Consider the following 27,849-nt stretch of genomic DNA (forward strand, 5'->3'; position numbering starts at 1 on the left):
GAAACACGGGAGGAGCGCACACACGCGCCTGAATCATTCATGAGGAGCCGCACACAAACGAGGCGGACTCTGACAATGACGAAAGGGAACCTGACCTGTTTGATAGAAATGTAACCCAGCTGTTCATTTCAGATACAGAAGATGAGGACTTTGATGGATTTTTGGATGCTGATTTATAACTGAAAAAATAAAAAATAAATCACAACCAACTCAGTTTTGCTCCCGCTGCCTTTTTAAAACACACAGTAGCGTGAACGTTTTACCGGGATGTTTTAACGTGCCCGCGCCCTAAAACCCGATGCGCCTGTATGTGTCAAATACAGAAAAAGCATCCATAACTGAAACTGCACCCTATAATCTACACTGCCTCCATTGTAGCTATACTGGTCTGTGAATGTGCATAAATGTCCCATTGATGATCAGAGGGACCGTAGGTGCAAACTGGCAGCCATGCCTGGGTTATGAGGAGTGAATGAATATTTAACACATTGACATTATTGACAGCGCTTTGGGCGTCTCATTACTAAATGCAGAGGAAAACATTATGAAAATGCCTGACCATGTGTTTTTGACTTAACTCCAGGGACTGTTAAAAGCTTTTGCTCAAAAACTCAAGGATTTACTAAAAAAAAAGTGTTAAAAGCATACCTGAAGCGTACAGGGAACCAAGAGAATCAACTCAAACTTGGTCTTGTATGCTTTTGTGCAGCTGAATGTTGCAGCAGCTTAAAATGGGAAATGCTGTTTTTATTTGACAATCTTCTCTTCTTAAGGGACACTCTGCCCTTTTTTCTGAGCCACACAATCCCACACGTGTTACAGTCAGGCAAGCAGGTTAGAACCCTGATGCACATAAGAACTACACACAAAGATGTAGCAAAATCCCCATGGATTTATTTACAAAAAATAAGACCATAACCACAGCAAACTGGATATCTCACAAAACAAGCCAATATCGAAGGCTCAGGGACAGTTCATGAAATTTGATTTGATTTTTGATTTGATTTGAAATGGTTTATTTCAAGCAATCAAATAGAAGTTATACACAAAAGCAATATAAACATCAGTTATACATTCATACAGTAACTAATCAAACTTAGGATAATTAGACATAATTAATAAATATTGCTTGAAAGGGAGTGGAAGGAAGCGAACTTATATAATTCCACCCCGTTATACTATAACCATTTTATTACATGATTTATCAATATCTGGTTCCTAGGTTTTATCAGACAGAATTAAGAATCATAAGGTATCAATAAGGCACATGCCAAAGATGAATTACTTAAGTACTACGTCAAAAATAACTATTTTAGAAATTAACATGGCAAATGCAGCATCTGAAATATATACAAATTATGTTACTTTTAAAAATCATTCATATGCTTTAAAAAATAATACTATACCAGTAAAATAGACACAACACTGTTTCAGGAGTTGTCATAACAAAATTTCATCAAGTATCAAAAGTTAAAAACATGTGCAAAGTTATGCTACATTAGGAAAGATTTTTGAATCAATTTATCAATTTTAGGAGCTAGTGAAGTAATATCATCAAAAGTCAATCAATTTAACAATTTTCAAAAGTGATTAATCATTTGTTTTACTCTTTTTATATATTTTTATTTTTATTTTTTAATTTTTTTATAATAAAGTAATGCTGTTGGGGAAAAATAAAAAGGGTCCATAACTGTCGATTATCCAAGGTTGGTATTTCTTCTTTTACTGATAACAGCTGATCTCCTGGGTTCAAAACAGAGTTTATAGTTCTCTTCGATGTTATGACTGCAGACATTAGATTCAGGTCCATATCCTTCTTCAGCTGATATCAGCTGCGGTGAAAGTTGAGGTCAAGTTGTCTGCAGGTCAGAACTCTGCTGTTATTCAGGTTACGTCAGACATACAGAGAAAGTGATGATTCCAGGTGTCATATTTCTTGAAATTATTTGGCTCTTTGGTTTATTACTCCACGTTGTTTCAGACAACCGTAATCAAGCACTTCTCAAAGTCCTTCATGGTGTTCACGACCAGAACCTTGGTCCGGTCCTCTGGACCGAGTGGTTTGACATAAATCCTGCAGCCTTTAACCCAAGTGTTCTCAATCTGGTTCTGCTTCCTGAGAAGCCGTGCATGTTTTGAGATTTCAGCATTCCTTCTAGTCAGATGGTCGTTCAGATAAACAGTAGATCCTCTGAGGTTTTTGCGTAGATTCATCAGAGCTAGCTTGTGTTTGTGATTCACAAACCTGATGAGGATCGCTGGTTTATCCGTCTCCTTTCTCCTGGGGAGCAGGTGGCAGGTCTCGATGGTATTGAGATCCAGGGAAATCCCTTTAGATGTTAGAAATGAATGTATTTGCTGTTCCAGAGACTCTCCACTGACCTCCGTATTAGCACTGCCAGCTACGCTAGCGCTAGCATTAGCAGTGCTGGCTTGAGGCTTGATCGGTAATCCAGTGAGAATGACATTATTCATCCTTACTTGCTGTTCCACATCGTCCAGTCTTTTCTCCAGAATCCCGACCTGGTTTTCTCGCTGCTCGTTTTGAGCCCGAAATCTTCGGAACTCTTCCATCATATCCCAGAGCGGTGTTAGCTTAGCCGACACTTGATCCATAAAACTTTTCAGCGTTTCTTGAATAATGTCAAGAGACTTTTTGAGTTCTTCATATTCCTGGGGTTTCTTCGGGGGCATGGTCAGCTCTCTTTTTTGGAGAAAAATCAACTTTTTAAGTAATTTGAAGATAGTTGTAATCGCAGAGAGGCACGCCACGCGTCCTGCTGCTGTAACCCGGAACCGGGTTCCGGTTCCGGAACCCGGTCAATGTGGCTGATAAGCAAAGTGCAGGCAGCTGTGACTGCTTCACAGGAAAATGGGTGGAGTCACAGCCCGCCTGTACAGAAACCCAAGAGAAGAAAAACTGAGCAACAAAACAAGCAAATCATAACAACATGTTTTCTACACTGCCTTGCTCAAACAAACCATTTTTAGCCCATTATTGAACTGTCGCGACCTTATGACAGCAGTCTTTAAAACCAAGTAAATTTTGTAGCATGAAAAATCACATTAACAGTGGTGGGTTTGAAGGACCAATGATGAGAATCTCTGGTATAATATATTGATAAGCTACATAATAAATCATTTCCATAAAAATGGATTGACAACAGATTTCTCATTTTTAAAGTGTTTTAATTAAGTCAAAAGCTTTTGCAATCATGTCTAGCTTCTGTCCAATTACATTAGTCACTTCCTTTTCAAGGAAAATCTTTCCCAATGAAAGAAGTTTCTCAACATTGTTGCATCTGCAAAAGTATAAAAGAGACAGTGAACGTTCAGAGCAGCATCACAACTACCTTCTTGATCTACTGTTGAACCTGCTAAGAGTCAACTGTAAATACATTGTTCTTACTGGGTTTTAGCATGTGTTACTATGAATCTCATTTTAACTCAACTAATAGTATTTGTGAACAAAACATTTCCTTTTTTTTCCAGGAAGGAAACCATGCTGAAGATAGCACTTGTGCTTGGATGCCTCCTGAGCCTTACTCTGGCTAAATCTGTGAGTGGGATTGTTTCACCTTCATTTGTTCTTTGTAGACCAGGATAAACACCAGTCTCTTTTACTTTTTCCAAAAAAAAAACATGTACTTTGAGTAAATGCAGATGAACACATCACTTATTAAATTTTCTTTTTTTACATTTCACAGGGTCATCATCCTTCTCATCATTCCAAACACAAACACCACTCTGGGTCGAGTTCACATGAGGTTGGTACTTTCTAACATAGACAAGTCATGCAGGGTCTTCAGCTTCTTGATTGACTTTTTTCTTTAAGGCAACCACCTCTGCAACAAGTACTACCACTGCAGCTGCAAGTACTACCACTGCAGCTGCAACTACTACCACTGCAGCTGCAACTACTACCACTGCAGCTGCAACTACTACCACTGCAGCTGCAACAACCACACCACCGACTACTACTACTCCTTCAGCAACTTCTTAAAAATGCAAAAAAGTGACATGGAGCGAGAGATCAAGGAGTGATAGAAAATCATCTTATAATGAATTGTTGACATTGTTTAGCACTTGATCTGTATTGTTCAGAATTTGTGAAGACAAATTAAAATCAAGGTTTTCTTGCAAAAATATTTTTTTCTTGAATTATTGGAGTCTTCAAAAACTAAAATATTTTTGATACACTGAATAATGAAAAAATGTTTTTTTATAATACAATCAAACATTATTTCTATTCTTAAAACTTTTACTATAATAAACCTTTATTTTTTTATTTATTTTTCTGAAACCATGAACACGTATTTAATAAAATACTGAAAAAAAACATTTTCAAACCTCCACTGAGGTCCATTGATTATTATATTTTGCTAGTCATTTTTCCTCTTGTTATATTTTTATGAGTGGTGTAGTCATATTGAAAATGCTTTTTCATCATTGACTGTTTAATGTGCAATGATCCAATTTCTCTGTATTGACAAAACTTAAAATTTTTGCAAAAAAACAATTTTGATTGCTTTACAAGCAAAAAATAAAAAGCAATAAAACCAACAGAAACCAAAACTCTCCAAACATATTTAGAACCAACATGTACCATTCACGTAGATTAGTGTTAAATAGCGCTCTGTAGTCAGTTTTGCTGGTCTATATAAACCTATATAAACCGGATGTAATATTGCACAGTTTAGTCTGACGTCAATGTTAAAACATTGTGAAGCACATTGTAGTAGTTGGATGTTACTGTATAAAAATTGACAGTGGTCTGCTTTAGAAACAGGCGTCTGCAAGAACCAACAACTACGGCTGGGTTGATAAAATCGATTAATTGATCTGAATCAATATAAATTTAAATCAGTAATCGATCCATAAAAGTAGAGATTGATCTTTTATGCCTTTCCTTTTCCAGTGATCCAACGCAAAACAGCAGCAAAAGCCAAAGTCTAGTAGCTTAATGCTAATAAATAAAGGAATTTCCCACAGGATGGGGTTCAATGTTTTGCTCAAGGATGCTCCGACACATCGGCAGGAAGGGTGGAAAACGAACCTGCAATCTTCTGATCAGAGACCAAATAAAGGAATCAAATATAAATCAGTGTGTAATCTGAGTCTGTTTATTGGTCCTTGTTCACACTGAATTTGGCCACAGGTAAAGTTTTGAAAAGTTCAAACATGTATATCTCTCTGCAATAATCCATTTATTTAGTTCCAGTGTTTTACTTGCAGAGCTTTCTGACCAACATCGTCTGACAACTATTGCACGTTGCCTTTACTCAAGCACACCTGAACAACCCCATCATTAAGAGGCCTTAGAACTGCAGTTTAGTAAAGTTTACAGATCTATAATTTCTTCAATTACCTTTGTCCTGAAAATCCTTACTTTGTACTAAGGATTTAGGTGAAATTACAATGATTAAGAAACTCAATTCATGTGTCTTAGTGCTACTTTTAGATTCCAAAATTTGCAAGAAAAATAGTCACATTTAAATATGTGACTATTTGAACCAAATGTTGTCTTTGTAAAAACGGTGGGTTATGTTAAATGTAATGTTTTATAGACACCAAATGTGAGAGGAAATTCTACCTGTTAAGAAAATTCCTCCATAAAGGGATAAATTCTTGGCATTATTTAAGACAGAAATATTTTATTATTCCTTGAAAATATAATACACAATCCTAAAACTGAGGTTTTCTAAATTATCATGCTTCTACATCAGCATATTATTATTGAGGAAAGGTGTGAGCCATTAGTGACTGAAGATAATCCATCTGTAAGATTTTACAAATAAGATCTTAATTGTTGGTGCAACAAATCCTTAAAAACTTGTGCAACTTGTGTCCACAATCCTCAGTCACTCCTCTTTCTAGGTAAAGATGTCTTAAAGAGTACACTTTCTCAACATATCTGATCCAGGGAAGGTATAAAAGAAAACATGAACATCCAGAACAGCATCACAAGAACTTTCCTGATCCTCTGCTGAAGCTGCAAAGACTTGACTGTAACTACATTTTAGTATTTTCTGTGTGATGTTGCTGCAGCAGTGATTAACTGACTTTATTTAACCTGATGATAAAGATTTGACCTTTGTTTCCAGGAGGGAAATCATGCTGAAGTTAGCTCTGGTGCTTGGATGCCTCCTGAGTCTCACTCTGGCTCAACCTGTAAGTCTGATTGTTTCAAACTGTTTCATGGAAAGAAGCTAAAATTTATGATAAAACAAAGGATTTTTCATGACAATAGACAGATAATTACATTGTTTTCTTGATGTTTCTACAGATGGAGCATCAGAGATTTGCTCGTTCCAAACATGGGCATCATCACTCTGGGTCGAACTCACATGAGGTGAGTGTTTTCTGTTCTGAGTAAACTTTTAAATGACATCCTGTAACAAAGTCCTGTGAGAGTCGTCTGTTTTAATGTTTAACTTCAATGTTTGTGATTTTATCAAGGCAACCACCACTACTGCAACAACAACTGTTGCAGGAGCAACAACTGTTGCAGGAGCAACAACTACACCATCACTGAGCCAGCTGATTCTGCTCATCCAGCAACTTCTCAACAGAGCAAGATAAAGTCTGACATGGAAAATTGCCTTTCAATGAATTGTTGACATTGCTTCTCCTAAGATTTGCTCTTGTGAGAATCCTGTGAGACAAATATTTTTTGTTGTTGCTCAGAATGAACATCAATCTGATATTATAGCTGTCTTCAAAATCTCACAACTATAATAAATGTTAAACAGCAAACTGAACTGTCTTGTCTTTTTTTTTACTTTAATGGGTCATTCTGCCAGTTTTTAACAACTGTTTTTTTTAACAACATTTACAGTGGGACAAAACAGTATTTAGTCAGCCACCAACTGTGCAAGTTCTCCCACTTAAAAAGATGAGAGGAACCTGTAATTCTCATCATATGTATATGTAAATTATGGAAAATACGTATTTGGTCACCTACAAACAAGCAATATTTCTGGCTCACAGACCTAAAACTTCTGTAAGAGAATACTCTGTCCTTCAGTAGTTACCTGTCGTAATGGCACCTGTTTGAACTGGTTATCTATCTAAAAGACACCTGTCCACAACCTCAAACAGTGACACTCCAAACTCCACAATGGCCGAGACCAGAGAGCTGTCTAAGGACAAAAGTAACTGACCTGCACAGGGCTGGGAAGACAGGGAAGACTGGGAAGAGCAATTATTAGGAAATGGAAGACATACAAGACCACTGATAATCTCCCTTGATCCGGGGCCCCCTGCAAGATCTCACCCCGTGGGGTCAAAATGATCACAAGAACAGTGAGCAAAAATCCCAGAACCACATGGGGGGACCCAGGGAATGATCTACAGAGAGCAGACCAACCAGTAACACCCTACGCCACCACGGGCTCAAATCCTGAAGTGCCAGACGTGTCCCCTTGCTAAAGCAAGAACATGTGTAGGCCCGTCTAAAGAGAGCATTTGGTTGATCCAGAACAGGATTAGGAGAATGTCCTTTGGTCAGATGAAACCAAAGAAGAACTTTTTGGTAAGAACTCTACTCGTCACATTTGGAGGAGAAAGAATGCAGAGTTGCATCCAAAGAAGTGACCAAAACACCTGCTAACGCATGCATGCAAGCCCAGCGAGGATCACCGCTCAGTTAAGATTGCAACGATGCAGTTGTAAAATGCGGGGTCGCTCGGTTAGAATTGCACTTACGCGGTTGTAAGGTTCGCTCACTCTGTTCCTGAATACACTCGCTCAGTTTTCTTTGCGCTCGTTCAATTAATGGCAGCGATGAAACAATGTAAACCTCGTGGAAGCAGATGCTTTGACTGAAGGACACACTGGAAGATGACAGGAAGAAAAATAAAACAGGAATAGAAAATTAAAACGCATGACATTTAAACAAATAAAGACAAAAAATACAGTTTAAATAATAAAAAGCTATATGCAAAATGTCTAATAAAAATGTTTATTTTTAAGTTAATTTGAAAGGCATAGAAAAGACAAGCAGCTCTGACGATCTTCTGCAGGCTGTTGTAGTAAAGAAAACAAGACAAAAATGCTGCGCCATGAAATTTTATCTCAACATCAGTAACTGTAAAAGCATCCTTAAGGATGTAAAAAAAGATCTGATAAGTAAGAAGAAAGACCCATTAAACATTTTAAAAAGTGTAACTCTATCTATTCTGAAGTACATGGACAGGCTAAAAAATGGTTAAAGTAAACAGCGTATATGTGCATAGCGCTTTTCTACCTTCCTCAAAGGCCCAAAGCAGTCACAGTCCCATTCATTCACCCATTCACACACACATTCACAACCTGATGGCAGCTCCACTGCCTAACAGTGGTGCCAACCTATAACCACCAGAGACAAGTGGGGTTCAGTGTCTTACCCAAGGGCACTTTGACACATGGGTGGGCAAGGCAGGAATCGAACCTGCAATCTTCCGATCAGAGGGCGAATAAAGGAGTCAAATTTAAACCAGTGTGTAATCTGAGCCGGTTTATTGGTCCTTGTTCACACTGAATTTTTCTACAGCTGAAGTTTTGAAAAGGTCCACCATGTATATGCCTCTACAATAATCCCTTTGTGGAGTACCAGTGTTTTACTTGCTGAGCTTTCTGGCCAACATTGTCTGACAAGTATTGCATGTTGCATTGCTCAAGCCACCTGACAAACCCCATCATTAAATGCAGTCATTAAAATCACAGGAGTGATGTGTCCTAAGAATCCAGATGTGATCAACTCCGGTATATTGAGAAACTACATCACAAAAATAGAGAAAAAAACAATGCTGACTTCTCATTTAGACAGATTAAAATTGTTCAAATTATTTTAATTGTGTCAAAAATACAGTACAGACTCTCTCCAGAATTACCACAATTATTACTCATTCCTCTTTCTTTATTTCAAAATCAATTGTTTTTGATTGTGGTGGTAAATCCTATAATCCTGTGCAGTTTTTGTCTTTAATCACAAGTACTCTTGTAAAAAAAGATTTCCAAGTAAATGCAGTTTCTCAACAAGTTTTCTCCTCCAAAGGTTAAAAACAAAAGGTCAAGATTCTGAGCAACATCACAGGTTATTCTCTGATCTTTTTCTGAATCTACAAGGACTTGACATTATTTCAGTATTTTCTGTGGTGATGTTAATTTTTTTCTCGCTAATATATCAGGGAAATTCCTAAATACAGAAATTAATTTAAAAAGTGAATTGTTGTATTTTGCCCCCAAAAAACTTACCATTTAACCAATTTAAAATAAACTTTATAACACACATTTTTACACATATTTATTGAAAGAAAAACTGATAAATGTTAACTATCTGTGTTTTGTTTTTACATAATTGTAATTTTTTCCCCTATTTTTTGTAAAAATTATATTACCGTACTCAACTTTTTCTTGACTCACTTTATGCAGCAACATCCTAAATATAATATTCCTTCTTTTTTCAGAAGAGTTGGTTCTCTAAAGCTGCAATAAAACCAGATAAATATGAATAGATGCTAAAGTAGAAATCCACTCATAATATTAAACTATAAACAGTTATTACGTTACAATGTTACTAATTAGAATTTACATCCAGGCTGGCACAGAGGTTTCTCCTCTTTACTAATGGTTTTCTTTGTGAGTGGAGTTTGCATCTCCTCCTGTTGCATGTGTGGGTTTTTTAATAATAGGATCCTCTCACAGTCTGACAAAAATGTTTCACAGGGTGTTTGATGGTGGAAAAGCCAGTTTTGAGTTAATTTATTTGGATGCTTTTCACTATATTTTATCAAATGATTTGCAATTTAAAGCAGAACATTTGCCTAAAATCTCTTATTCAATTGTTTATTTTAATTTCTTGACTGAGGGTAGAATGTTGATGTTGTTTTCTTAGACTTATTTTTCCTCAAAAACTATAAAGTATATAACAACATATTTCTAAATAAGTTAAGGCTCAACCTATTGTGACATACATTAAATTCTGTTATTACAACAAAGATATATTGCTCAGTAACTTGTGACTGAGCTATATGTTTAAAATCATTGACAACACCATTGTTTTTCAGTGTGTTTACATGCACGTACAAATCCCCATAATCCTGTGCAGCTTCCATCAGCAATCAGTGTTTTTTTACACAGAATTTACCAGAGAATGCAGTTTCACAACACCTCAGTTTTTCTGTTCATATAAAAGAGAAGGTCAGCAGTCAGAGAAGCATCACAACGTTCCAGATCTTCTGCTGAGGAAGCAAAGACACAACAGTAATCACAATTGATTGGTTTCAGTATATTTTGTGATGCTGCAGTGATGTTTTTATTATTATTGAACTTAACATTTTTGATCTGTTGATAAAGTCTCGATGTTTGTTTCCAGGTGTGAAACCATGCTGAAGTTTGCACTTGTCCTTGGATGCCTCTTGAGCCTCACTCTGGCTCAACCTGTAAGTGAGAATGTTTCACATCGTCACATGTCTGGACGCTATGATTTGGTATGCAGAGTAGGATAGACCCTAAAAACTTTGAATTTTCAACAGATGGAGCATCAGAGAGTTGCTCGGTCGAGCTCAAACTCCAACTCAAATGAGGTGAGTGTTTTCAAATCTGATAAATTAGTCCAAAACTGCAACCCTTGCTCTAACAAAGTCCTGAAGGTTTACTTGGATCGACGTTTTTCTGATTGCTTTAAGGCCACAACGACTGCAACAACAGCTTCAACCTCCACTCTGACTCAAATACTTGCTCTCGTCATACAGCGACTTATTGCTGGAAGATAAAGTCTGGGATGGAAGCATACATCAACAAGTGATTAAGAAAACATGTCTACTTCAATGTTTTTGATTTGTTGCTGTCTTGACTGAGTGAAACAGCCTTCATGTCTTTACAGATTTAAATAAATGCAGCAAATGAAAATGAAAACAACTGCTTTTCTTTCTTTTCAAATCCTCATCATATCTCTGTATTTCTCAGAAGCCTTTGGTTTTGTTCACCTTAAATGTCTTTTACATATACCCATATGAATAAATGTAATGTATATAGACTAAATAATTTGATCTCCTACTAATAAAACCAGAAACCAACTCAAAGTGGTTTGCAGCTATACTAAAACAAAGATTTGAATGATACAAAGATGCCCTAAACTATCTTTCATCTTGACAGAGTTTTCAATGACATATATAGGTTACCAAAGGAGGAAAATATGCAATATTTGGATTTATCTTCTGCATTGGCTTTAGTAGACCATAAGATTTAATAATCAAAGATTTATAGAACATGCACCCAAACGGGGGTTGACCTGTTTGAGTTCTGTTGTGAGGGGCCATTACACCACACTCTATAGTCAGTAGTAAGATAAGATAAGATAAGATATTCTTTATTGATCCCACATTGGGGAAATTTAATTGTCACAGCAGTTCCAAAAAGCAGAGAAAAGTGACAGCAATGTGCAAAAGTGAGGGGTGTTCCAAAATGTGCAAGTATACAAATACAAAAATGTGCAAAAATAGAAAAAGTAAGTAAGAGCTTATGTACACTATTACGACATAACATATGTTATGCCTAATAATAAAATTAAATAAAAAAGTAAAAACACAGAATATACAGATGAGCTAAGGATGTATGATTACCGGTTTTTACATGCATATTTAAACTGTGACATTGTACAATCTCACAGCTGTTGGGATGAATGACCTGCGGAACCGTTCCTTCCTGCATGGGGGGTGTAACAGTCTGCCACTGAAAGAGCTGTTCAGTGCCTCCACTGTCTGATGTAGTGGGTGAGAGGTGTTGTCCATGATGGATGTTAACTTGGCCAACATCCTCCTTTCACCCACTTCCTCCACAAAGTCCAGTGGGCAGCCCAGGACAAAACTGACCCTCCTGACCAGCTTGTTAAGTCTCTTCCTGTCTCGGTCTGTGCTGCCTGCTCCCCAACAGGCCACGGCGTAGTGGATAACAGAGGCCACCACAGAGTCATAAAATGTCCTTAAGAGAGGCCTGCACACTCCAAAGGACCTCAGTCTCCTCAGACGGTGGAGGCGACTTTGGCCCTTCTAATACAGGGCATCGGTGTTTTGAGTCCACTCCAGTTTCTTGTTGAGGTGAACACCCAGGTACTTAAAACTGTCCACTACCTCAATGTCCGAGCCCTGGATGCTCATCGGTGTGAATTGTGGTGTTCTCCTCCGGAAATCAATCACCATCTCCTTTGTTTTACTGGTGTTCAAGCACAGGTGATTACGCTCACACAGGTCAGTCAGAGTACAGGTCAGTCCTTGATGACTGACCTGTACTCCACCTCGTTCCCCCCCGACACACAGCCAACAATGGCCGAGTCGTCAGAGAACTTCTGGAGGTGACAACTGCCGGTGTTGTAGGTAAAGTCCGAGGTATGAAGGGTGAAGAGGAACGGTGAGAGCACCGTCCCCTGAGGAGCACCAGTGCTGGAAACCACCACCTCCGACACACAGTTGTGTAGCCTCACATACTGTGGTCTGTTGGTGAGGTAGTCGGTCGTCCATGCAGTCAGTCGTCCGTCCACTCCAGCCCCTTCCAGCTTCTCTCTTAGCAGAGCTGGCCGTATGGTGTTGAAGGTGCTGGAGAAGTCAAAGAACATGACCCTCACAGCGGTTCCGGTGTCCTCCAGATGGATCAACGCCCGGTGCAGCAGGTAGATGACAGCGTCATCCACCCCGATGTTCGGCCTGTAGGCAGACTGCAGTGGGTCCGTTGCGGTGCTGACCACTGAGCGAAGGTGGCTGAGGATGAGTCTCTCCATGGTCTTCATCAGGTGGGAGGTCAGGGCTACTGGTCTGTAATGGTTTGGCTCCTTAGCGTGCGCCATCTTAGGAACCGGAACCACACAGGAGGTCTTTCACAGGGCTGGGACCGTCTCCAGACTCAGGCTCAGGTTGAAGATGTAAGTGACCACCTCACAGAGCTGGTCAGCACAGTCCCTGAGCAGTCCAGGTCCGATGCCGTCTGGACCTGCAGCTTTCCTGGTCTTGAGTCGCCTCAGTTCCCTCCTCACCTGATCAGAAGTGAGGCAAAGGGGGGTGGAGGTGTGGGGCAGAGATGGTACGGCTGTGGATGGGGGTGGTGTGCAGTGATGAGAGTGTTTGGGGGTGGGGGTTGATCAAATAAGTATGTGATCCTTTTCTTATTTTGTTGCTTTGCCCAGCTAAAATGAAACTGTCATGTTGTCCTGTTAATGGTTGGTTTAATTACAACCAATGGGTTTTACATTGTAATGTGCAATAATGATTACTGAAATGTTTAAATTACAATCCATAAGCTATTGATTTTGTTTACTTGATCTGCAATGTGTAGCAATAATTTTCTGGTTTAATGTTATCATGTGTTCTAATGATAATCAATTATTATTACATATCGGTACCGTTACTGTTTACTGAAGTCATGAATGAATGTTTTCTGAAGATCATCAATCATTTCTAGGTACCGGATTTTGTTACTTCAAGAGAATCTATCTACAACCGGATTTAAAACACTGTAAAACTATCAAATGAATGAACTCAGTAGGGGTGGGATTATATAAGCTTGCTTCTTCCCACTCCTCTTCAAGCAATAAATCAAGCTCTACTTATACTTCAGTTAATGATCACTGTATTTAATTAAGCAAATGTTATTTAAGTGACATTTTTGTTTTATTTTCTGTCTTTTTAATCTATGCATTTCATCATTTCTGTAATGAGTTTGATGAATATGTCTAAATTCTTTATTGCTTTGACTACAATGCTTGAAATAAATCAACAAAATCAAATGTGGGCTGGTGTGAAAGTAACCACCTGCTGCTAAACACCAGGAAGAAAAAAGGAGCTGGTTCTGGATTTCAGGAGGTCCTCACCATCACACTCACCGGTGAATATCCAGGGCTCAGACATTGAGATTGTGGACACATTTAAATACCTGGGTGTTGTACTGTTAAACCTGAAAGTCACTGTTTAAAGGAGCCAACTCTTAATTTATTTTCAGGTCATTCAAATCAAATTTATTTCAAATCAAATCGACATTTACATTAAATAAAAAATAAGTCTACACATGACGTGAAGAAGCCTATGCTTATAAGACTCCAATCCCCAAAGGTGGGCAAGTCCGTCCAGGAACATTTCTTAACTTCAGCAACAGCTGTGTAGTAAACCCAGCTTATTGTTGAGCCACTTTCAGGAAAGAGTTGTGCATGAGGTGAGCAAACAAAACTTCAGACCTGGGTTGTTGTGCCTTTGTCACAACTGGCATTATGGGTAAATATGGGCTGTCTGCAGGCAAAGAATTGGCAAAAAGGTGTCATGCTACTTGTTTTAAAATGCATATTTAATATATTAATCTAAAAAAGTTGTAACTGGTTAATTAGATGAAAAGACATAACATCAACAATTAAATAGTCCATCCAATCCTCAAGCTGCTCCTTAAGTATCCACTGTTAAACCAGTCATGGAGGAAGAAACATTCTTGTTGCAGCTAAAAGGATGACAAAAGAGAGAGCTTCAGGGTGCTGCATCAACACCGGCCACATGCATACTTTGTTTAGAAGGACAGACATTTTTTCTCTATGCTCTGTTTACCAGTCATTCATTCTCTCCACACAGCTTCCTGGTCAACTTACTTTGCATTAATAGGGGGCAGGTTAACCTTCTGAATTCTGACAAACTCCAGCTGCTTTCTTGGTTTGCCAGACCTTTTTACCCCTCCTTTTCTTCATGTGTTCAATACTTATTCCCTTTGCCATTTCACTTTATTACACATAACTTCATTTATGGACATAAATGTTTGGATTTCTTTCTATGTGTGCATTACTTGGGTTGATGCCGACATCTGGTGAAAATTTCGTATCAATAGCTCGATTAGAAATATGTTTTTTGAGAGAAATGTTGACGTTTTCAATACTTATTTTCCCCGCTGTATGTACAGACAGGGCAGACAAGACACAGGTGAACACGATCAGGGCAGATGGGGACCAAGGAAGTACAACTCAAGACAACACAAGACAGGAACCCTTACAAAATAAAGCAGGAAACAGAACCAAACAAGACAGAACAGGAACTAAAGCAAAAACCAAGACAAAACAAACTCAAACCATGACAGTGTGGCTGCTTCTCAAAGCTTGCAGATCTAAAATTTCTTCCATTGCTTTTGTCCGGAAAATTCTTACTTTGTACTATTGAATTAGGTGAAATCAAGAAACTCAACTCATGTGTCATAGTGCTACTTTTAGATTCCAAAATTTGTAAGAAAAATCACATTCAAATATGTGAACATTTGAACCAAATGTAATCTATGAAAAAACAGTATGTCATGTTGAATGTAATGTTTTATAGACACCAAATGTGAGAGAAAATTCCTCCATAAAGGGATAAATTCTTGGAAACTGGGCATTATTTAAGACAGAAATATTTTATTATTCCTTGAGAATATAATACGCAATGCTAAAACTGAGTTTTTTTTTTGGATTATTATGCTTCTACATCAGCATATTATTAATGAGGAAAGGTGTGAGCCATTAGTGACTGAAAATAATCCATTTGTATGATCTTATAGAAATAAGATCTTTATTGGTGGTGCAACAAATCCTTTAAAGCTTGTGCAACTTGTGTCCACAATCCTCAGTCACTCCTCTTTCTAGGTAAAGATGTCTTAAAGTGTACAGTTTCTCAACACATCTGATCCAGAGAAGGTATAAAAGAAAACATGAATATCCAGAACAGCATCACAAGAACTTTCCTGATCTTCTGCTGAAGCTGCAAAGACTAGACTGTAACTACATTTCAGTATTTTCTGTGTGATGTCGCTGAAGCAGTGATTAACTGACTTTATTTAACCTGATGATAAAGATTTGACTTTTGTTTCCAGGAGGGAAATCATGCTGAAGTTAGCTCTGGTGCTTGGATGCCTCCTGAGTCTCACTCTGGCTCAACCTGTAAGTCTGATTGTTTCAAACTGTTTCATGGAAAGAAGCTAAAATTGATGATAAAACAAAGGATTTTTCATGACAATAGACAGATAATTACATTGTTTTCTTGATGTTTCTACAGATGGAGCATCAGAGATTTGCTCGTTCCAAACATGGGCATCATCACTCTGGGTCGAACTCACATGAGGTGAGTGTTTTCTGTTCTGAGTAAACTTTTAAATAACATCCTGTAACAAAGTCCTGTGAGAGTCGTCTGTTTTAATGTTTAACTTCAATGTTTGTGATTTTATCAAGGCAACCACCACTACTGCAACAACAACTGTTGCAGGAGCAACAACTGTTGCAGGAGCAACAACTGTTGCAGGAGCAACAACTACACCATCACTGAGCCAGCTGATTCTGCTCATCCAGCAACTTCTCAACAGAGCAAGATAAAGTCTGACATGGAAAATTGCCTTTCAATGAATTGTTGACATTGCTTCTCCTAAGATTTGCTCTTGTGAGAATCCTGTGAGACAAATATTTTTTGTTGTTGCTCAGAATGAACATCAATCTGATATTATAGCTGTCTTCAAAATCTCACAACTATAATAAATCTTAATCAGCAAACTGAATTGTCTTTTCTTTTTTTTTTTACGTTAATGGGTCATTCTGCCAGTTTTTAACAACTGTTTTTTTAACAACATTTACAGTGGGAAAAAATACTATTTAGTCAGCCACCAATTGTGCAAGTTCTCCCACTTAAAAAGATGAGAGGAACCTGTAATTTTCACCATATGTATTCTTCAACTATGAGATAGAAAAGGAGAAAAGAAAATCCAGAAAAAATACATTGTCTGATTTTTAAAGAATTTATTTGTAAATTATGGAAAATAAGTATTTGGTCACCTGCAAACAAGTAAGATTTCTGGCTCGCACAGACCTAAAACTTCTTCTGTAAGAGAATACTCTGTCCTTCAGTAGTTACCTGTAGTAATGGCACCTGTTTGAACTGGTTATTTATCTAAAAGACACCTGTCCACAACCTCAAACAGTGACACTCCAAACTCCACTATGGCTGAGACCAGAGAGCTGTCTAAGGACAAAAGTAACCAAATTATTGCCCTGCACAGGGCTGGGAAGACTGAATCTGCAACAGGTAAGCATCTGGGTGTGAAGAAATCATCTGTGGGAGCAATTATTAAAAAATGGAAGACATACTAGACCACTGATAATCTCCCTTGATCTGGGGCCCCCTGCAAGGTCTCACCCCGTGGGGTCAAAATGATCAAAAGAACAGTGAGCAAAAATCCTAGAACCACATGTGGGGACCTAGGAAATGATCTACAGAGAGCAGACCAACCAGTAACACTCTACGCCACCACGGGCTCAAATCCTGAAGTGCCAGACGTGTCCCCCTGCTAAAGCAAGAACATGTGTAGGCCCGTCTAAAGAGAGCATTTGGTTGATCCAGAACAGGATTAGGGGAATGTCCTTTGGTCAGATGAAACCAAAGAAGAACTTTTTGGTAAGAACTCTACTCATCATATTTGGAGGAGAAAGAATGCAGAGTTGCATCCAAAGAACGTTCAGTTGTTAGTTTTGCTGGTACTTGTAAAACGGAAGTAGCATCTCACAGTTTTGTCTGTTGACCCGTAAAAAGTGTCAGCAAGAACCAACAACATTTATGGCGTTTATAACATCTATGCTCATAGGACTCCTGCATGATTCCCACACAAACTACACTCTGTGTAATTTCCTCATTTCTAAAAGTCACGCTGCACACTAGAGAACAGCACTAACAGACTACTTGTGCACTCCAAAGGATTTGGAGGTGTTGAAAACATTTAAAAAACGTACGACAAACCAGCGTCTCACCAAGTTCACTCTTACCTTCACTTGTGTATTGCACAAATAGTTTTAGTATGACCTGTAGCCCGGAGAACAAAAAGTTGCTTGATTATTTGTACTCAATGGTTCAGTGAGTGCTGTATGACTTTGTCATTTGTGCCCATAAATGTTTGGCCAATTTTTTGCCCGCAGACAGCCCATAGCCACCCGTAGATGCAGTTCTGACTTACACTTTCCTTTGTTTTTGTTTTTTTGTTGTTCAAGGCAACCTCCACTACAGCTGTAATTTCTGCAGGTGCAACAGCTACGTCATCACTGAGGAAGCTATATCTGCTCATTCACCAACTTCTAAATTATGCAAACTAAAGTCTCACATGGAACCACTAAAAAACTGTTTTTTTTTTTACTAAATAAAAATAAAGTTACTAAACTTGTTAATTTTAAAATCCTTGATGTCTTCAGGAAAATCGTGAATAAAAATATTGATTGAAAATGAACAATGTGTTTTTTGCCACCCCCAAAAAACACAACATAAAACAATTGTTATCAATTAAAATTGTTTTAAATTTTTACATAAATATTTAGAACTTTCTCAAAATTCCAAAAGGAAATTTTAAATGGAAATGTTTGGTTTGGAGTCGCTGGACCCAAAAATGCAGACAGGGACTTAGTTTGATTTAGTGAATTTTATTGTAGGATGAAAAGGGGTTTGGCTTTGGATCTTTGGCGTTGGTCTTTGTGTTCTTTGATGTTGGCTTTGGTTTTTTTGGTTTTGGTTCTTGGTTCTTTGGGTTTTGTTCTTTGGGGTTGGTTGTGAGTCCTTGTGGCTTTGGTTCTGGTGGCTTCTGTTCTGGTGACTTTGGTTCTGGAGGCTTTGGTTTTTGGTGGCTTTGGTTCTGGAGACTTTGGCGTGGGCTTTGGCGTGGGCTTTGGCGTGGGTGTAGGCTTCGGCGTAGGCTTCGGCTCGGATCGGTGAGCCCTTCATGAAAGCAGACGAACCAACAAAGGCTCGAGGGCGAGATGGACTAAAATAGGTTCACTGATTGGATGCTGAACAGCTGTGAGAGACCGGATCCTCAAGCAGGTGTGCGAGGACGACCCCGACACCTGACAGGAAAACACATTTTAGGGAAATTATTTTGGAAGAGCAACTAGAAATATCATCTATGCAGGTTGTCATAGAACTGTAAATTTTACATACATTTTCTGAAGCATAATGACATTTTTTTTCTTGGCACACTTGATGCAGGAATATCCCAAAAAAGGTTCTTCTTTATCCTAAAAGGTGGTCCTCTAAAACTTCAGTGGAAGCAAATGCTGCTGTAGAAATATCCACTTCTAACATTTGAGAAGGCAAAAATTAAAAAACAAACAACCAAGTGAGCTGATATCTGTTTCACTCAGTAATTTGACACTGGTTTATAAAATTGACAGGAAATAAATGAATTTTAGTTTACTATAATAGCAGGTACCAATCAAATCTTTTCTGCAGCTTTATGAAGTGACCAATAACTCATTTTCTGACCCGTGAAAAAACAGATGACTAGACTTTTTAACCAGAATAGCTAAATATGGAGAATTGTCATCAGTTTTTACTAAACAACAGCCTGGCACAGTATTTGGCCCCGTCACTGCAGGTTTCTCCAGCCTGGTTATTTTCTAGGTGGAGTTAACATTTGTGGGTTTTCAACACCGACCCCTTGTTTCTTTAAAAAATGTTTGATATGGTGATGGAGTTGGTAGAATTAACTCTAAATGTTTTAGAGCCAGTTTTGTGAGACTCAATTTGGATGCTTTTCACCATATTTCTGTTGATAGATTTGTAGATCTGGAGCACATTCGAGCAGCCGTAAGTGTATTTTTAATGTATTTTTTTATTTACTTGCTTGACTGATAATAGCTTATTGTTGTTGCTTTTCTCTTTTCTGTAATGAATTGTTCCTCAAAAGCTTTAAAGTCCATAGTAAATATTTCTTAACTAGTTAAATATCATTAAACATTAAACTCACACACATTAAACTCTGTAATTACAGCAAAGATATATTGCTCAGTAACTTGTGACTGAGCTATATGTTTAAAATCATTGACAACACCATTGTTTTTCAGTGTGTTTACATGGACGTACAAATCCCCATAATCCTGTGCAGCTTCCATCAGCAATCAGTGTTTTTTTACACAGAATTTACCAGAGAATACAGTTTCACAACACCTCAGTTTTTCTGATCATATAAAAGAGAAGGTCAGCAGTTAGAGAAGCATCACAACGTTCCAGATCTTCTGCTGAGGAAGCAAAGACACAACAGTAATCACAATTGATTGGTTTCAGTATATTTTGTGATGCTGCAGTGATGTTTTTATTATTATTGAGCTTAACATATTTGATCTGTTGATAAAGTCTCGATGTTTGTTTCCAGGTGTGAAACCATGCTGAAGTTTGCACTTGTCCTTGGATGCCTCTTGAGCCTCACTCTGGCTCAACCTGTAAGTGAGAATGTTTCACATCGTCACATGTTTGGACGCCAATGATTTGCTATGCAGAGTAGGATAGACCCTAAAAACTTTGAATTTTCAACAGATGGAGCATCAGAGAGTTGCTCGGTCGAGCTCAAACTCCAACTCAAATGAGGTGAGTGTTTTCAAATCTGATAAATTAGTCCAAAACTGCAACCCTTGCTCTAACAAAGTCCTGAAGGTTTACTTGGATCGACGTTTTTCTGATTGCTTTAAGGCCACAACGACTGCAACAACAGCTTCAACCTCCACTCTGACTCAAATACTTGCTCTCGTCATACAGCGACTTATTGCTGGAAGATAAAGTCTGGGATGGAAGCATACATCAACAAGTGATTAAGAAAACATGTCTACTTCAATGTTTTTGATTTGTTGCTGTCTTGACTGAGTGAAACAGCCTTCATGTCTTTACAGATTTAAATAAATGCAGCAAATGAAAATGAAAACAACTGCTTTTCTTTCTTTCCAAATCCTCATCATATCTCTGTATTTCTCAGAAGCCTTTGGTTTTGTTCACCTTAAATGTCTTTTACATATACCCATATGAATAAATGTAATGTATATAGACTAAATAATTTGATCTCCTACTAATAAAACCAGAAACCAACTCAAAGTGGTTTGCAGCTATACTAAAACAAAGATTTGAATGATACAAAGATGCCCTAAACTATCTTTCATCTTGACAGAGTTTTCAATGACATATATAGGTTACCAAAGGAGGAAAATATGCAATATTTGGATTTATCTTCTGCATTGGCTTTAGTAGACCATAAGATTTAATAATCAAAGATTTATAGAACATGCACCCAAACGGGGGTTGACCTGTTTGAGTTCTGTTGTGAGGGGCCATTACACCACACTCTATAGTGAGTAGTAAGGTGTGAGTCCTGCTTCCTTATTGACAACGCACAAATGCTGCACGCATGAGGTGTGCTCATAGGACTCCTGTATGATTCCCACACAAACTACATTGTGTAATTTCCTCATTTCTAATAGTCACGCTGCACACTAGAGAACAGCACTAACAGACTACTTGTGCACCCCACAGGATTTGGAGGGGTTGAAAACATTTAAAAAACGTACGACAAGCCAGCGTCTCAACAAGTTCAGTCTTACCTTCACTTGTGTATTGCACAAATAGTTTTAGTATGACCTGTAGCTCAGACACCAAAAAGTTGCTTGGTCATTTGTACTCAATGGTTCAGTGAGTGCTGTATGACCTTGTCATTTGTGTGGATCAACTGTGTGCCCAAAAATGTTTGGCCAATTTTTTGCCCGCAGACAGCCCATAGCTACCCCTAGATGCAGTTCTTACTTACACTTTACTTTATTGTTTTTGTTTGTTTGTTTATTGGTCAAGGCAACGCACACTACAGCTGTAATTTTTGCAGGTGCAACAGCTACGTCATCACTGAGGAAGCTATATCTGCTCATTCACCAAATTATTATGCAAACTAAAGTCTTACATGGAACCATTAAAAAAATTTGTAACTGTTTTTTTTTTAGTTAAATGAATTTTTTTTTTTTTACTAAACTTGTTTATTTTAAAACCCCTGATGTCTTCAGAAATATCGTAAATAAAAATATTGATTAAAAAATGAACAATGAACTTTTTGCCTTCCCTCACAAAACACTCCATAAAACAATTATCAATTGAAATTGTTTTATATTTTTACAAAATAATCATTCAGACCTTTCTCAAAATTTCAAAAGGAGACTTTTTAACTGGAAAACACATTTCTGTGAAATTCTTTTAGAATAACAACTAGAAATATCACCTATACAGGTTTTATTATTGTAGAATTATAGAACTGTGAACTTTACATACATTTTCTAAAGCATGATGACTTTTTTTTTCTTGGCACACTTGATGCAGGAATATCCCCAAAAAGGTTTTTCTTCTTTATCCTAAAAGCTGGTCCTCTAAATCTTCAGGAAAAGCAAGACTGCCATAGCAAAATCCACTTCTAACATGAACCATTTACTGTACAGCGACTCCTCCCCCCTGGCCTTCCAGACAGGAAGTGCCTGCTGGATCCAAGAAGCCAAAATCCCATAGACTTCTATAGAGAAATAAACAGCTGTTACTCAGTCATTGTATTTGTCAGTATAACCATTCATGCTCTGATACCTATTTATTTTAGGATGTTCTTGCTAATCCTAATTTTAATTTATAATGTTTTATAATGTCTTGTAGTGCAAGCCATTCAAGTTAGAAACTGGCCAATCAGGTGTCTCAATGAAAGTAGGTGGACTCACGTCAAACAGTTGTCACATTAGATTGACAGATTCTACCAAGTGGTAGGGGTGTGGACTTCAAACAGGCACACTTCTGATTGTTGAGAGCAGTTACCTCAGACCAATCACCTATTTCTGGTTCCAACATGGCGGCGTCTACATTGCGAAAAAATGGCAATTGAATTGAATTGAGTTGAAATGGGAGGTAAGCCATATTTTTATGGGTGATCTCATTTTCACTCGGCCCAGTTCTCATATGGGGACAATAGGTGTGACTGACAGGGGAAAAAGCTGAATACAGAACATGAGGATAACCAAGGAACTAAAACTGACACCCAAAGGTCACAATCCTCACAGTTAAGCTTGTAAATCTGCTTCTTTTAAGATTAATAAGTTAACATGGATAGGTTTTTGTGGTGGTTTGTGCCACACTGAACATAGAGTATAAGGAGAAGGAGAAATACTGCAATGTATTCAACTAAGTTTTCTAAATCTTTAATGATTAGTTCTCTAAAAAGTAAGAAATCACTTACTCTAATAATACTGAATGATCACCAAAGAACAGCAGAAACACAGAAAAGGAAGGAGCTGCAGACAGTCAAGATGCAGATAATAAAGATGTTAATAGAGACGAGGACCAGAATATAGAGCAGGGTCAGGAACTTGTAAAAGATGTGTATGTGGTACCTGAACACACTGATAATGAAGACAACAGATTAAAAAAAGATCCAAAATTATCCAACTGTAAATGATCTGTGATGTTTAGTACAGATAAAAGAAAAAAACATCAATTCCAACTCATTTGATCAATGTCCTTGTCTTATAAGCAAAAGACAAGTGCAGTCTTAAAATAAATTAAAACATGTTTGAGTAACTTATAAAATGATAAAATAATAGAGTAAATTTATAGTGCACAAATTAGCTGCTTTTTCATTAAGTCTTCAAGCACACGTCTATTTGAGTAAACAATTGGCCAGTATACAGTGGAGAAAATAAGTATGTGATCCCTTTATTATTTTGTTGCTTTGCCCAGATAAAATGAAACTGTCATGTTGTCATGTTAATGGTTGGTTCATGTGGGGTGGTGTGAAAGTAACCACCTGCTGCTAAACACCAGGAAGAAAAAAGGAGTTGGTTTTGGATTTCAGGAGGTCCTCACCATCACACTCACCGGTGCATATCCAGGGCTCAGACATTGAGATTGTGGACACATTTAAATACTTGGGTGTTGTACTGTTAAACCTGAAAGTCACTGTTCAAAGGAACCAACTCTTAATTTATTTTTAGATCATTTAAGTCAAATTTATTTAAAATCAAATCAACATTTACTTTAAATAAAAAATAAGTTTACACATGACGTGAAGAAGCCTATGCTTATAAGACTCCAATCCCCAAAGGTGGGCAAGTCCGTCCAGGAACATTTCTTAACTTCAGTAACAGCTGTGTAGTAAACCCAGCTTATTGTTGAGCCACTTTCAGGAAAGAGTTGTGCATGAGGTGAGCAAACAAAACTTCAGACTTCAGACTGTTGTGCCTTTGTCACAACTGGAATTATGGGTAGATATGGGCTGTCTGCAGGCAAAGAATTGGCAAAAAGGTGTCATGCTACTTGTTTTAAAAATGCATATCTAAAAAAGTTATAACTGGTTAATAAGATGAAAAGACATAACATCAACAATTAAATAGTCCATCCAATCCTCAAGCTGCTCCTTAAGTATCCACTGTTAAACCAGTCATGGAGGAAGAAACATTCTTGTTGCAGCTAAAAGTATGACATAAGAGAGAGATTCAGGGTGCTGCATCAACACCGGCCACATGCATACTTTGATCAGGAGGACAGACATTTTTTCTCTATGCTCTGTTTAGCAATCATTCATTCTCTCCACACAGCTTCCCGGGCAACTCTGGCGCCCCTCTGTGTGGCTGCTTCTCAAAGCTTGCAGATCTATCATTTCTTCCATTGCTTTTGTCCTGAAAACTCTGTACTATTGAATTTGGTGAAATCAAGAAACTCAACTCATGTGTCATAGTGCTACTTTTATATTCCAAAATTTGTAAGAAAAATAGTCACATTCAAATATGTGACCATTTGAACCAAATGTACCGTAATTTCCGGACTACAAGCCGCTACTTTTTTCCTGCGCTTACAGCCCTGCGGCTTATTCAGTGACGCGGCTAATTTATGGATTTAATTAGCGGCCGCCATGTACGTACTTTTGAACTCAGTGAATGTTTGTACTCTTTATCTAACACCAAGCACAAGACATTTATATTCAACACACCTCTAAGCAGCCAAACAGCATGGAGTTGACTTCAGGTCTTAGACACTTCAGTCATGGTTCAACAAAATGAAACACGCATGCCCGGCCGCATCCCAGAATCCTTTGGGGCCATTAGACCCAACGTGCACGTGATCGCCGCTACAATATGATGAAGCTTTCAAGTTAAAAGCAATCGTTAAAAGCAGCGTAAAAAAGTCCACCGTCACCAACGGGTTTGGAAAAGCCGGTTTGCTGCGTGATGGAGAGAACAGCGCATGGAGTGAATTTACACTCCATTTACGGTTTGTAAGGAAACCGTAAAAGCGGAATTTTGCTTTGAAAAACTCACAGCCTCCGTGTGAGCTGGAGACATCTCCTGCTGATTGAGCTGCGGGGCCGATGGCAGTCTGAAGGCTCCCACACGTAACAACGCACCCGCCCCTCATACACAAAACGTACAGTATTAAGTCCGATTGCTTTGCACAGAAACGATTTGCTCCATCCACCGGCGCAACGGGGACGAAGTGCTCCTCCTTGAAGCAGCCCTGGCCAGAGGTGTCGGAGTAGATAGGAAGGGGAGACAAGGAGCGCGCGGGGCGGGAGCGGAGCGCAGAGGCGTCCGCGGAGTGCAGAGGCTTCTGAATTCTGACGCACGCGCCGCACTGAGGCGCGCGTATCACGCTGAGGCGCGCGCTTTTCAGTCGCCGCTGCTGTATTTTACCGTTGTGTTTTCTAACCAGTCCTGTTACTCCCATAACGCTGCCGCGACACAAGCGGAAGGAGAGCTGTACCCGTTCACCCCTCCATGCACTCCTGATACTTGCTCATTCTTAAACACGTACAACAGAATGGCGAGCCGGGCATTGGCCCCGCCTTTAGCCCCTAAGACTCATGGGAAATGTGGAATCGCTGATGTAAATTTCCTCATCATAACTGAGGGATGTAATGTTGATTATATGGTTACTGTTAGTAATTTTATGTATGATACCTAGATTGTCAATAAGTAAAAAAAAAATGAAATAAAAACACCATAACTGAGGAACTTGTGAACAGAATAGAGGTTCATGCTGTTTGACAGATGTCGATACACTCAATTACATAAAAGAGGTAAAGCTGGAACCACCCACAATGTGCTAATGAAATGCACTCACTCTGGGATTCTGGCCGTGATCTGTCGGGACGGACTAACACATGCGCGGCTTGTACTCTGACGCGGCTTGTGTATGTATAAAACTAATTTTACACGTGAAAATGGGTAGGTGCGGCTTGTAATCGGGTGCGCTTTGTAGTCCGGAATTTACGGGTAATCTATGAAAAAACAGTATGTCATGTTGAATGTAATGTTTTATAGACACCAAATGTGAGAGAAAATTCCTCCATAAAGGGATAAATTCTTGGAAACTGGGCAATATTTTAAGACATAAATATTTTATTATTCCTTGAAAATATAATACACAATCCTAAAACTGAGGTTTTTTAAATCATCATGCTTCTACATCAGCATATTATTAATGAGGAAAGGTGTGAGCCATTAGTGACTGAAAATAATCCATTTGTATGATCTAATAGAAATAAGATCTTTATTGGTGGTGCAACAAATCCTTAAAAACTTGTGCAACTTGTGTCCACAATCATCAGTCACTCCTCTTTCTAGGAAAAGATGTCTTAAAGAGTACAGTTTCTCAACACATCTGATCCAGAGAAGGTATAAAAGAAAACATGAATATCCAGAACAGCATCACAAGAACTTTCCTGATCTTCTGCTGACGCTGCAAGGCTAGACTGTAACTACATTTCAGTATTTTCTGTGTGATGTTGCTGCAGCACCTGATGATAAAGATTTGACTTTTGTTTCCAGGAGGGAAATCATGCTGAAGTTAGCTCTGGTGCTGGGATGCCTCCTGAGTCTGACTCTGGCTCAACCTGTAAGTCTGATTGTTTCAAACTGTTTCATGGAAAGAAGCTAAAATTTGTGATAAAACAAAGGATTTTTCATGACATTAGACAGATAATTACATTGTTTTCTTGATGTTTCTACAGATGGAGCATCAGAGATTTGCTCGTTCCAAACATGGGCATCATCACTCTGGGTCGAACTCACATGAGGTGAGTGTTTTCTGTTCTGAGTAAACTTTTAAATGACATCCTGTAACAAAGTCCTGTGAGAGTCGTCTGTTTTAATGTTTAACTTCAATGTTTGTGATTTTATCAAGGCAACCACCACTACTGCAACAACAACTGTTGCAGGAGCAACAACTGTTGCAGGAGCAACAACTGTTGCAGGAGCAACAACTACACCATCACTGAGCCAGCTGCTTCTGCTCATCCAGCAACTTCTCAACAGAGCAAGATAAAGTCTGACATGGAAAATTAACTTTCAATGGATTGTTGACATTGCTTCTCCTAAGATTTGCTCTTGTGAGAATCCTGTGAGACAAATATTTTTTGTTGTTGCTCAGAATGAACATCAATCTGATATTATAGCTGTCTTCAAAATCTCACAACTATAATAAATGTTAAACAGCAAACTGAATTGTCTTTTCTTTTTTTTTTTTACGTTAATGGGTCATTCTGCCAGTTTTTAACAACTGTTTTTTTAACAACATTTACAGTGGGAAAAAATACTATTTAGTCAGCCACCAATTGTGCAAGTTCTCCCACTTAAAAAGATGAGAGGAACCTGTAATTTTCACCATATGTATTCTTCAACTATGAGATAGAAAAGGAGAAAAGAAAATCCAGAAAAAATACATTGTCTGATTTTTAAAGAAATTATTTGTAAATTATGGTGGAAAATAAGTATTTGGTCACCTGCAAACAAGTAAGATTTCTGGCTCGCACAGACCTAAAACGTCTTCTGTAAGAGAATACTCTGTCCTTCAGTCTTGACCTGTAGTAATGGCACCTGTTTGAACTGGTTATTTATCTAAAAGACACCTGTCCACAACCTCAAACAGTGACACTCCAAACTCCACTATGGCCGAGACCAGAGAGCTGTCTAAGGACAAAAGTAACCAAATTATTGCCCTGCACAGGGCTGGGAAGACTGAATCTGCAACAGGTAAGCATCTGGGTGTGAAGAAATCATCTGTGGGAGCAATT

The 27,849-nt window shown here is 38.3% G+C and overlaps 6 long non-coding RNA genes across 6 annotated transcripts; all 6 read left to right on the forward strand.

Annotated features, from left to right (window-relative positions):
• The first annotated feature begins 3,199 nt into the window (after positions 1-3,199).
• Positions 3,200-4,146, forward strand: LOC105354187 (uncharacterized). Its single transcript, XR_908861.4, has 4 exons — positions 3,200-3,390; positions 3,493-3,559; positions 3,708-3,767; positions 3,836-4,146. It is a non-coding gene; the product is annotated as an uncharacterized LOC105354187 (long non-coding RNA).
• Positions 4,147-5,937: 1,791 nt separating this feature from the next.
• LOC144990437 (uncharacterized) lies at positions 5,938-6,599 on the forward strand. Its single transcript, XR_013654429.1, has 4 exons — positions 5,938-6,008; positions 6,105-6,171; positions 6,287-6,352; positions 6,460-6,599. It is a non-coding gene; the product is annotated as an uncharacterized LOC144990437 (long non-coding RNA).
• Positions 6,600-10,176: 3,577 nt separating this feature from the next.
• Positions 10,177-10,899, forward strand: LOC144990431 (uncharacterized). Its single transcript, XR_013654425.1, has 4 exons — positions 10,177-10,245; positions 10,358-10,424; positions 10,518-10,568; positions 10,671-10,899. It is a non-coding gene; the product is annotated as an uncharacterized LOC144990431 (long non-coding RNA).
• A 4,715-nt stretch (positions 10,900-15,614) lies between these two features.
• LOC144990302 (uncharacterized) lies at positions 15,615-16,521 on the forward strand. The gene is made up of 4 exons (XR_013654306.1): positions 15,615-15,750; positions 15,847-15,913; positions 16,029-16,094; positions 16,202-16,521. It is a non-coding gene; the product is annotated as an uncharacterized LOC144990302 (long non-coding RNA).
• Positions 16,522-19,994: 3,473 nt separating this feature from the next.
• LOC144990432 (uncharacterized) lies at positions 19,995-20,694 on the forward strand. The gene is made up of 4 exons (XR_013654426.1): positions 19,995-20,039; positions 20,152-20,218; positions 20,313-20,363; positions 20,466-20,694. It is a non-coding gene; the product is annotated as an uncharacterized LOC144990432 (long non-coding RNA).
• Positions 20,695-26,447: 5,753 nt separating this feature from the next.
• LOC144990264 (uncharacterized) lies at positions 26,448-27,280 on the forward strand. Its single transcript, XR_013654271.1, has 4 exons — positions 26,448-26,531; positions 26,606-26,672; positions 26,788-26,853; positions 26,961-27,280. It is a non-coding gene; the product is annotated as an uncharacterized LOC144990264 (long non-coding RNA).
• Positions 27,281-27,849: the final 569 nt, after the last annotated feature.

Source organism: Oryzias latipes (assembly GCF_053564925.1).
Source record: "Oryzias latipes strain Hd-rR chromosome 1 unlocalized genomic scaffold, Olatipes_Hd-rR_3.1 chr1_Y".
NCBI classification, from domain to species: Eukaryota; Metazoa; Chordata; class Actinopteri; order Beloniformes; family Adrianichthyidae; genus Oryzias; species Oryzias latipes.